Source organism: Dryas octopetala, chromosome 4 (genome assembly GCF_963921425.1).
Source record: "Dryas octopetala chromosome 4, drDryOcto1.1, whole genome shotgun sequence".
NCBI classification, from domain to species: Eukaryota; Viridiplantae; Streptophyta; class Magnoliopsida; order Rosales; family Rosaceae; genus Dryas; species Dryas octopetala.
Genome location: NC_141369.1, coordinates 6,839,116 through 6,851,832, shown reverse-complemented (window position 1 = coordinate 6,851,832; position 12,717 = coordinate 6,839,116).

Here is a 12,717-nt window from a genome sequence, read left to right as displayed (position 1 = left end):
TGGTTGTCACGAAAGCTAATCTGTCGCTATGACATTGGAGGATGTGCGCTTCGGCATGGGTGTTCACACCTCCATCTTCCTCGATTTCTCTTTGGCTTTCATTGTCTGTCTACATCTTTTGGTGGTTGTGGTTTTTTGTTCGGTGCCGATGTAAGGAGATCTTGGGGCTTTTGTGGGCTTCTCTGCTCCCTTCCACCTCATGGTGGTTTTGTTCTTCTGAACTATAGCGGTGTGGTTCTCCTGAACTAGGTTAGGACTTTTGCTTGGTTATGCCTATTTTTTTGGGCTTTTTAGTTGTTTGTTTAGTTGTGGGCCTTTGAGCTTTAACTTTGTATTTTCTATGCCTTTTGGGCTCTTTAAATGCATTATTTCGACAAAAAAAAAAAAACCGAATTTTATAGAGTAACATTATTACTTTTTTTTTTAAATAGATAAAGTTCATATTCAAAATCCTATGCCACGTAGGATAACAATAATCCATTAGTTTTCTATTATTTACAAGTTTTGCCATTATGTAATTAATGTTGATTTCAGATTTCTTTCTCTAACAAATCACTAAACTATAGAGAATCATAAATTACCAGAATTATGGTTGTTCGTATTTAAATAGAGAAGTAAAAGATATGTGAGATTTTTTTTATTAACAATATGTGAGTTTTATTTTTATTGGAGATATGTGAATATTTATGTTGTAGGAGTATTTTTTTTTTTTTGTTTGATGTTGCCGGTGTATTAGTTTTTGTATTTTCATTAAATGTAGGTTTCTTATTGAATGATTTTGATGTAGGTTCTTTATAGTGTTTTTATTAAATGTAGGTTACTTATTGAATTATGGTAACATAAGTTCTTATTGAGTAATTCATGTAGGTTCCTTATACAAATGTTTGTTCCTTTATTATTGTAGGTTATTTATTGTTTATGAGAATTATATATATATATATATGTATGTAGGTTCATTATAGAGTTAATTACACTTACACCCCCTGAGATTTATCGTCTTTTCACATACACCCCCTGAGGTTTTAAAAATTATACATATACCCCATGAGGTTTCAAAACTATTACATATAACCCCCTACAAGAGAAAAAAATAAATAAATAAAAAAGAAAATATTTGTTATATTTGTTTTGAGGTTGGACCTTACACCTTGAGTAATCTTATTAGGCCATTTAACCCCTTAACATGCTTTTTTGCATAATTTTTCATCATTTTTCATCTCACTATAGGGGTTTATATGCAACAGTTTTGAAACTTCAAGGGGTGTATGTGTAATCGTTGAAACCCCAGGGGATATATGTGAAAAGATGATAAACCTCAGGGGGTGTAAGTGAAATTAACTCTTCATTATATTTACTTGTTAGTGTAGGTCACTTAGTTGTTGTGTAAGTTTATCAGTACACATTAATTCTTATAAAGACAAAGTATAGAAACAATGGCGGAGCCAGAAATTTTGTTATGGGGTCAACTTAAAATAACAATGACATTAATGAAAAAGATTAGTCAATGACAATTTGATTTAGTGGAAGTCAATCTTGATCTCCTATTTGTGGGAGGAGATCTCGAATTCGAATATCATAGACGACACATACTAATATTGATTAGTATTATTATATATGAAATACTTGAGGAGGGTTTAACTGATTAATGAGTTATGTCAAATATATAATACTTTAATTAATTATTTATACCATACCAAAATCATATGGAAAGCATATACTGAAACAAGATAGATAGCATATATAGCTTATTAATAGCTGATAGTTTTAATTAAATATATAGCCCAAACTGGGAAGTATATATAGAAACAACATATTTTTTAGGAGGGTCAATGCATATATAGAAACAAGGATTAAAATTTCGGTTTCGAGGAAATTTTCGATGGAAATTTCGATTAAAATTTCGATTTCGATAAAATTAGACAAAAATGACGAAAATTGCTATCAAAATATGAAAAATTTGAATGAAACTTGACCATATGTTTATTTAACATATTATCTACTACATTGATAAAAAACATTGAAGAAATCAAATAATATAGTAGATTTCATGTAACGACCCGACCCAAATTTTCACTAGAAATTTAAATTTTTATGTAACTATGTTTTTAAGAGGTTTATAAAAGATGTTGGGTTGTATTTTAAAGATTTTGAGATTTATTTGGAAAATAAAAAAAAAAGGTTTTGATTTAAATATTTATTTTTGTTTTAATTTAAGCTTGACCAAAAGTTGACTTTTAAAATGAATGGGTTTTCGACTTTGACCTTGGGTCCGTTAGATAGGTTTCGATCCCCCGAGTTCATAGACACGTAGCACGCTTCGATCCGAGTTACAGATTGGAAGATATGGGCATTTGAAGCAAGGGGCAATTTCGTAAAATGACAAATTGGGTTTAAAAATCTGATTTTTTTTGAACTTTCTCTCTCTCTCTCTAGAACCTTATCTCCCTTTCTATTTATCACCCCCGCACTCTCTCTCTCACTCTCGGTTTTCCTCTCCCCCGCACCCTCTCCCCTGCGCCCACCAGCCCCAGCCACCCCACTCACCATCACCGGCCACCTCTGGCCAGCCTCTGGCTCCGGCGAGCTTCCCTCAGGCGCCGACCACCCCTCCGGCCTCCTCTCTCCCCGAGTTCTCTCTCTCCCCCTTTTCTCTGTGCGCGACCAGCTCAGCCTAGCCCAGCCCAGCCCGGTCAATTCCGGCCATTTCCCGACCAGCCCAGGCCACCGGCGAGCCTCCCCCAACGCCGGCCAGCTCGCCAGCTCCTCCTCCAGTTAGCCCAGCCCCCCTTGCGCGTCGGTGCTGCTCGAAAAGGCCACAAAGGGCCGTCGACTTTTCCCTCCATTTTTAGTCAATTTCACCTCAAATCTTCGAGATTCTTGGTGGGTTTTCTCTTCCCCATCTTGGGCTTTATTTTCCCTGTACTTTTAATGGTTAATTTCGAGTATTTAGGAAATTGAAAATTTGGGTTTGTAGTGATTTCGGGTTCCCTTTGAGTGTAGAGATTGTGGGTTAATTTTGTTGTGTTTTAGATATTTTCCACCTCTTAGGAAGGTCAATTGATGTTTAGAATCGGAAATTTAAAGAAATTCAGAGGAATTTTGAGTAATTGGGAATTTGAAATTTTGGGAATTTTAGCCACTTCGGGATTTCTTTGGGGTTTTCAGTTTTGGGGCGATTATTGTTGTTTAACTGGATATAATTGCAATATTAGGAAGTTAAATAAATGTTTAGGATTGAGAAAATTTGTGGGTTTGGTTGAAATTAAATTTAATTGATTAAATTTGGAGTTGGGGCAGCCACTGTGGACGGCTCTTGCGGTGAGTCCGAACCCCCGCTGTCATTCGTGAATAAAGGATTAATTTTGGACAATTGAGGAGTGAGTTATTGATCTTGGTTAGGACGTTTTTGGTTAGGCTGAGCCGAGGAGCTTCCGGAGTGTTCATGTAGGGGTTTTGGGTCTACGAGTGGAGGTTGGGAATCGTAGAACTAGATTGGGAGGCGGATGTGACGTTAAGTTAAGCACATATTTACATTTAAGTGCCTTGAGTCGGAACTAATTATATTTCGTCGATTGTCTATTTTATAGGCGAGACGACCACGGCTCGGAACGATTCGGCGGAGGATCGAAGCTAGGCTATCACTGTGAGTTGACTTTTATTTTTAAAACGCATTTCTATACTTTATGAATTTGTTTATTTAATTATCTTGAGTTTTAATTGAGAAATAGTATATGGGAGTGAACTTTTGACATTTCAAGCGAATTTTATGAAACTTCATTATTTAATTATGTTAAGCATCTTGAGTTGATTTTAGATTTGATAAATAAATGTCGGATTTCGACCTTTCATTTTCTCTCGTGTATAAATTTTTAAATATGGTTTTATTGGAGTTGATAAATTTCTTTTGGAAAGGACTTCAGCTTCTTACTCTATACATATGGTTTATTTTATTATTTCAGTTTTTGGTCGAAAGGAGTGATTTGATTTATGTATTTTGAAATTGAGTTGGAATTATGCAATAAGTTTTTATGGAAATTAAAGTTTCTTGGAAAAGTACAATTATTCTATTCTTGGTGGAAAAAGGATTTATTTGGGTTATGGAAAAAAATGGTTTTCAAACCACCCTTTGCAGTACCCTCCAGATTTTCAGATACATAGGTCTTTGGGACCCATCACGGCACACATATAGGCTTTGGGCCGTGTGTCGGGATGCTTCGCCCTTTGGGGGCTGCTCTGCGTGCACGTATGACCAGGATTGCCTGCACGTGCTGATTTTATTCACACGTGTGTATGGCCAGGATATTGCCTGCACGTGTTGGATTTACTCCATGCGTGTGTATGGCCAGGATATTGCCTGCACGTGTTGGATTCATTCCACGCGTGTGTATGGCCAGGATATTGCCTGCCTGTGCGATGCAGGAATTCCGCACAGGTGTATGGCCAGGTTATTCAGGGTATATAGCATGGTGGAAAATGAATTTGGTTATTTTCAGAAAATATTGAATATGATTTTAAGTGAAGGATTCTTTTGAACTCTATCAAGGTTGTTACGATGTTTTACAATTCGTTGTTTTAAGAAATTGTTAATTTGAGAATATATATATTGTTTTATGGAATTTCTTAAGTTTAAGTAAACTTTATGGTTTTAAAAACTGGGGGATTTCAGAGAGTAACGTGAGGTCTTAGTGCTAAATGTGGTTTTGAAAGATTTTCTGAAACAAGAGGTTTACTTTTATCTTCGTTTTCATTAAACTGTCCACTCACTGAGTTGTCTCACTGTTTTCTTGTTTTGTCTTAAATTGTCCCCCCAGGTAGTGGCTTTGGTGGAGGTCGAGCCAATAACGTCGAGGCATTCGCGTCCATCTCCCTAGTCGGACCCTGTAGGCGACATTTTATTATATAAAATTTCCTTGTAATAGGATAGGAGCTCTGATAACCATTCTACAAATTTTAAGTTGGATTTCTGTGAAATTGCTGGGTCTGAGACCCTATTTTGGTTGTGGTAGAGGTGGTTGATATGTTAGAAGTGTTTTTTAACAGGTTTGAAATTTCTGGGTTAGTCCATTTTCAGGGGAGGTTCCGCCGAATTTTCGGTAGGATTTTCCTTGAATTTGGATCCCGCAGGATCCTTCCGGGTTTCAGGGTGGAAATCCGGGGGCGGTCCTGTCATTTCATGTGATATGTGATAAATATAATGCGCGCCGGAGACAATACTGTTAAAAAAATACTTCACTAATTAATAATTACATAATAAAATTACACGAATAAATCACCAATGTGGCAACAGAAAGTAGCAAGCTTACTCAAAGGGACTTGGAAATGGTCTTCGATAGTTAAATTAAGCCGAATTGGGTTAAAATGGAACCAATCCGATGACAGCAGCGGCAACAACGGTTTATCTAAAATTTCAATTTTACAAATTATCGTAATTGGAAAACCAAACATTAAGTAAATAAAACTTCATGATAAGATGATAAATTTCTTTTTCATAATTTATGTTTACAACTAAACGAAACACTAAAATGACAAAATCAAACCCCAAATAAAATCTCAAATCTTTTTTTTCTTTCCAATTGCCTAAAGATTTCAAATCTCAATCTATCTTACAAAAAAAAAAATTCTTTCCTTTTTTTTTTCTTTCCTTTTCTTTTCTCTTCTTTTTTTTTTCTTTCCTTTTCTTTTCTTTTTTTTTTCTTTTTTTTTTCTTTTCTCTCCTTTTTTTTTTTTCTTTCCTTTCTTTTTGTTCCCTTTTCCTTTCTTTTCTTTTTTTTTTTCTTTCCTTTTCCTCTTCTTCCCACGTGACGTGACTTCCTCTTTTTCTTCCTTCCTTTTCCTTCTTCTTCCCCACTGGTCTTCATCTCTTCGTCTTCTTCCATTCCAGTGGCTGCCTTCTTCTTTTTTTTTTTCTCCAGCTTTTCTTTTCTTCTCCCTTCACCAATTTTTCTCCTCCCTTCATAATCTCTCTTCCCTCTCCCTCCTCCCTCCCTAATCTTTTCTTCCCTCTCCCTCCCCGGATCTCCTCTCCCTCCGACTACGACTCTCCCTCTCCGATCTCGTCTCTCCCTCCGGCGACGGTGCTCTACCTCCCCTCTCCCTCCGGTCTCTGCCTCCCCTCTCTCTCTCCGGTCTCTACATCGAAAATTTCGCCGAAATTTCGAGGATTTCGGAAAATTTCGACGAAATTTCGGCGAAATTTTTCGAAATTAATTTGGTATAGTGTTAAAATTTCCATACTCCTAAAAAACGAAATTTTACTCCTTGTATAGAAACAATAGTTTTTCAATTGTTGAGAAGGGTCAGCTGACCTTTGTGAGCCCATGTTGGGCCTGTTGGCTCCGCCACTGTATAGAAATCAATGGATATGTGAGTAGTGATATTTTATGGTGTAGGTGTGTTAAAGTATATTCCGTAGAAGTTTATGAAAAATTTATATTTGAAATTAAAAAGAATAATTTTATTGGCACTCCAAAAATGTCATCCTGCACTTTAACATGTATAAATTTTCTCTTATGTTTTATTAAAATTGGAGTGCATGATAACTTTTTTGGAGTGACAATAACACTATCCATTAAAAACATAAAATTCCAAATAATGAATTATGAGCATTAAAAGCACAAAAAATTTAGGAAGCAATTAATAACATCAGTTAGTAGTTACCAACAATAAAGAGTCAAATAATTTATAAAAAAAAAATCTCCCATGGGATGAGGGCATAAAAGAGATTTACATATCTGAATTTTAAAAAATGCTGACTAGAAATATATATATATATACAGGCTCCTTCTATTGAGTTATACCTTATTAGGGCCCACCTGAGTCGTTTTATGTCAATCCAAACCGTTCATTTTTTACATCTCCATTGATAGATCATCCTTGCAAAAAATTAGCCAAATCGGAAATCATTTACCTATCTAACTTTGATCAAATAAATGGACGAACCAAACATTTTCGATGAAACCATCCATTTGTTTTATCAAAGTTAGATAGGCAAATGATTTCCGATTTGACTAAATTTTTACAAGGATGATTTATCAATGAAGATGATCCTTGCGAACGGTTCGGATCGACACAAAACGACTCGTGTGGGCTCCAACAAGGTCATACCTCAACATAAATAAATTGAGGTATACCTCAATAGAATAAGCTTGTATATATATATATATATATAGAAAGTAAATGAGTTGACAACTAATCAATGTGTTAATATATGAAAAAATAAAATATTAATAATTATAACCTCCTAGTTAGAGATAAAATATCTCATAACCTCCACCCAAAATCTACCTCTCCTATAACCCCTAATCTTACCACTTAATATTTTCCTAAACTCCCTAGTCAACTAATACCCAGCGAAGTTTGACTCATCATCTTTTAATTTTCCAGTTTTACCTTTTTTTTTTTTTTTTTTCATTTTTCATTTATAGGTGCTCTCTCTCTCTCTCTCTCTCTCTCGGTCTCTCCCATTTGCGTGCCTCTCTCCCCTCTGTGTTCTCTCTCTCCCTGCTATTGTCGCCGGCGCGTGCGCCGCCGTCTGATGACGGTTGCCGCGATACCGGTCCCATCACACTCGCCTCTCCTTCCTCTTCCTCTTCCTCTCCTTGCCCTCCACTCTCTGCAAAACATAACATTGACGCCGAATCGGTCTAGGCAAACCCGAGCTCCCTCACCGGTGATCCGTCAATTCCGACGACGACGAGGAGTCCGACCGGTTAGGTTCTTCTCGCCTCTTCCTTCTCTCCATGGCCTTTTCTTTCCCATAAAATCCACAGAAACCCAAATGCAGCTCGAAGTCCGATCGTCATCTCTGGCGGTGACTTCGAGATTCCAGCGACGTCGCAGCCGCTCTCCACTTCCAGAAGCTTCCTCTCGACGTGGTGAGTGTGATGGTGGTCTCCGATTCTCCAATTGACTACCGTGGACGGCGAATCGACGCCGAGAAGGTCTGAGACTTATCGTTACCGTTGCCGGCGATTCCGGCGGCGGATTGAAGTGGTTCCGATCTCATTCTTCTCCCCTTGACAGTCTCTCTCTACTGGTATACAAATTTTGGTTCAATTGCATTGAATTTCAAAAGCCCTAATTTGAAAACCCTAATTTGAAATTGACTTGTGAATCTGTTTGTGAAATGTATAGTTTGTGAATCTGTTTTAATTGAATTTGTTATTAATCGGATAGAAATGTGGGTTTTTTAATTGATTTATAAGTATATACAAATTTACTTCATTTATTGATTAAACAGTTTCAGTTCGTGAAACAGTTTCAGTTCGTGAAACAGTTTCAGTTCGTGAAACAGTTTCAGTTCTTGAAACATGAGTTTTAAATGAATTTTGAATGAAATTATGGTTCTGAAATATGATGAATCAAATTTGCAGATAGAAACAGATCGAGGCAGTGGCGACTGTCGTGTACTCGTCGCGCGTGAGGTGATCGGACGACGTTGTCTAGGGTTTTAGTTTCACTAAATTCAATTTCATTGAATTCAGTTTCAGTGCATTCAGTGAACTAAATTTGAATTTAATGAATGCAATGAAACTGAATTCACTGAAATTGAATTCAGAATGAAACTGAATTTAGTCTATAGTTGTTTGATAGGCTCACATCGATGGCTAGCTGTGTTGGCTACTCCTCTCATCTCGATGACTTGTTGTATTGTTGTTTTTTTTTTTTTTGATAAGGTTGCTGTGTTCTTTTTAGTGAAACAGAATTCAGTAAAGCTGTAACTGTTTTAGTGAAGTGTAATTGTTTTAGTGAAGGTGTAATTGTTTTTTAATTAAGGTGTAATTGCATTTTAGTCAAGGTGTAATTGTTTCATCACTTAATTCAGTTTCAATAAGTGAATTCATAATTGAATTCCTCAATTTAGTGTAACTGAATTTCTGAAATTCACTTTCAGTGTAATTGAATTCTTGAAATTCAGTTTCAGTGTAACTGAATTCTTGAAATTCAGTTTTAGTGTAATGAAATTCAATTTCAGTGTTTGATTTTAGTTTTAGCGAAATATTGAGTTTTAGCAAAAACTTCAATTCAAAAAAAAAAAAAAAAAAAAAAAAAAAAAAGCTTCACCAAAATTCAGTTACAGTGATGTTAGCGTGCGTCAGCACATATCAGCATGCGTCAGCAGGGTAATTTAGGATTATAAGTTATAAGGGGTTTTGAAAGAGTTTCTAAATGGGTGGGGATTTAGCCAAATTTTTTAAGTAATTAGGGGGTTTAAAATTGCGGACTAAAAAATAAATACATTGGTTTTAATAGAAGAAATATAAATTTTAACGGAATTTCCCTAATTTTCTATAGAATTTATTATGTTGTGTGGACTTGTATCACAAATGGTTAGAAAATTTATCTTTTATACCTAATGTCTCAAGTTCGAATTTCTCATTTTAAGAAAATCAAATCTTTTTGTTATAAATCATTCCCATTTGCATGCTAAAAATTATCCATCTTCATAATATCCTGTAATTTCATTTCTAAGTTGCTCTTGATAAGTGGCCAAAAAAAAAAAGTTGCTCTTGATTAAAAAAAGAAAAAAATAAAACTGGATTATTTCTTTATGCATATGAATCATATGATTCATTTTTGCTTTTGGCTTCTTTATGCATGTGATGCGTTTAAACTTATGACTTCTTTATGCTTGTGATTCTTTTTTAGGATGAATTATACCTTACACCCCTCAGGTATAGGTCGTTTTTCACTTTGGTACTCGATGTTCAAAACGTTTCAATGTAAAACCTAAAGTTTATGAAAATTTCAATGTGCCCATTCCGTTACTTTTTCTGTTAATTTTGACTGCATATAGCATGTGTGAAATTCATTTACACTGATGTGGACAGTAAATTTATGCCATGTGGACAAATAAAATAAACCAAATAAACAAAAAAGAAATTAGAAAAAGGCAGTTAAATTATTATATATAAAAAAAATTAAAAGATAACATTAAAATTAAATATAAAAATTATCTCGTTCATCCCTACCTCTCCCTCCTCCCGGCCTCATCTCTTTCTTTTCCAGTTTTTTGTTTTTTCAAAATTTTAATTGATTTTTATTTTTTTAACCTATAAAATTTTAGTTGCCTTTTTTTTTTTTTTTTTTACAGTGTAAATTTATTGTTCTCATCAGTGTAAATGAATCTCACACATGATATATACAATCAAAATTAACAGAAAAGTTAACATAAGGGGCATATTACAATTTTTATAAACTTTATGTTTCATATTAAAACGTTTTGAATATCGGATATCAAAATGAAAAATGACCGTGTAAAGTGTAAATTACCCTTCTTTTTATGCTTGTGATTCTTGTGTTAGTAAATAATTAATAACCCCCAATTAGTAGTAGAGTTATTTCAAAACCTCTAGTGTTTTTAGAATTTATTGATACCCCCTTAGTTGGGGTTTAATCTTAGTTGCCGCCCCCTGAATCTCTAATTAATATGAAAAAAATATTGCCCATGCGTGCCTTGGTCCACGCGCTGCTCACTTTCCCATGCGTTACTTTTCTATCCTGGCCCAGATGCTACATAGCCTACATTGCAGTAAAAATTAACTAAAGAAAAATAAAGCAGCCATGGAGAATCGAACACAAGACAAGTGGAATAAACATACAACTCCCAACCAACCCAACTACACAACAAGTTGTAAAACTAAATGGATTAGTTTAATTTATAGAGTTTAACAAATATTAAATAATTACAATAAAAAAAGTCTATATACTATCATATATTTATAATAGAGATTGTACACAATTACTAAACAATAACATGCAATTAAATCCCATAAGCCCAATAAAATCTAATACTAAAATTCAGAAAAAAAAAGAAACAAAACGAAAAGGCCGAACATACAATAGACAAGCTTGTTACAAAACAATTACGATTTTTAAAATTTCAACATTTTCACTTTCCCAAATTTCAATTTCACACATATCAGAATCAATAATAATGAAATTGGATTGATCATAATGAAACTAAATCAATCACATTGAAACTGAATCTCACACTGAAACTGAATCGATCACACTGAGATTAAATCAATTACACTGACATTGAATTGATCACACTGAAACGGAATTGATCACATTCAGATTGAATCGATCACACTGAGATTGAATCAATCACACTGAAACTGAATCATTCACATTGAGATTGAATTGATGATACTGAAACTGAATCGATCACACTGAAACTGAATCGATCACATTGAGATTGAATTGATGACACTAAAACTGAATCGATCACATTGAAACTGAATCTCACACTAAAACGGAATCGATCACACTAAGATTGAATCAATCACACTGAAACTGAATCGACCACACTGACATTGAATTGATGACACTGAAACAGAATCGATCACATTGAGATTGAATCAATCACACTGAAACTGAATCGATCTTACTAAGATTGAATCGATCACACTAAAACTGAATCGATCACTGAAACTGAATCGATCACACTGAAACTGAATCGCTCACACTGAAACTAAATCGATCACATTGAGATTGAATCGATGATACTGAAACTGAATCGATCACACTGAAACTGAATCGAACACTGAAACAAAATCGATCACACTAAAACTGAATCGATCACACTACTATATAACATGCCTTTATGTGTGAAAAAAATTATAATAATTTGCACACAATTAAGGTGACTCAAACCCAAGTCAAGCACGAGCAAAAAATAGTTACACTAATTTTCAATAAAAAATTAATTACACTAATTTGCAATAAAAAATAGTTACATTAAATTTGCAATAAAAAATTAATTAAACTATATTTGAAACAAAAAAAATTACACTAAATTAGCAATAAAAAAATAATCACACAATTTTTAAAATTAAAATAGAAATAAGAAAGATTTCTTATCTTTTAAAATGTGTAACCTATCTTGGCACATCAAAGTCTTCAGTCCAGGTGGTAAGGTGTTTGGGTAATCTCTTGAAACCTTTGTGTCTTGGGTTCGAATCCCCTTTGAAGCCAAATAGTGGGTGGGTGGGTGGATGCTTATTTTCTCCGAGGTATCATTTCAGTTTTATACGAAGTTAGGAACGGGACAAATGACAAATCCTCTTCTTTAATTTATTATTTTATTAAATATAATTTTTTGGGAACTCAACAATTTCATAAAGAAATAAAGAAAATCATACAAAAATCAAACTTCTTAAAGATAGAGTCAAACAAATACTACGTAGAAACATGAAAAGGACAAATGGGCGCATCACATGCCTCGGTAGACTCCCCAGTCAGTGACGTACCAAAATAATAAAAAATTATAAAAGGAAAAAACAAAGAGGAGATCAATCATCAGAATCCGACTCAACTATTTGATAATCCGAAGTACAAACTCATTGAGAAATTTTTTATGTGATCCTATTATTCACTCAAAAGTCTCAAACTATAGCATTTGTAGAATTAATAATATTTTAAACTAAATAATATCTTTAAAGTTAATAGAAATTTTAAGTAGTGTATTGAAGCAAAAATTTATTCTTAAAATCATCGAATAATTTCTAATTTGACTAATTTTTTTACTAAGTATAACCATTGAAGAGAGATTTAAAAAATGGACATTTTTTATCCTTAAACTTCATTGTTGGGTGCAACCTAGAAAGAGAGAAAGAGAGAGAGAGAGATAATTATATGACTTTTCTTAAAATAAAAACATTCTTATTTGAGGTTTCTTCTTATGTGACATTTATATTTACATGTCATGTCAAT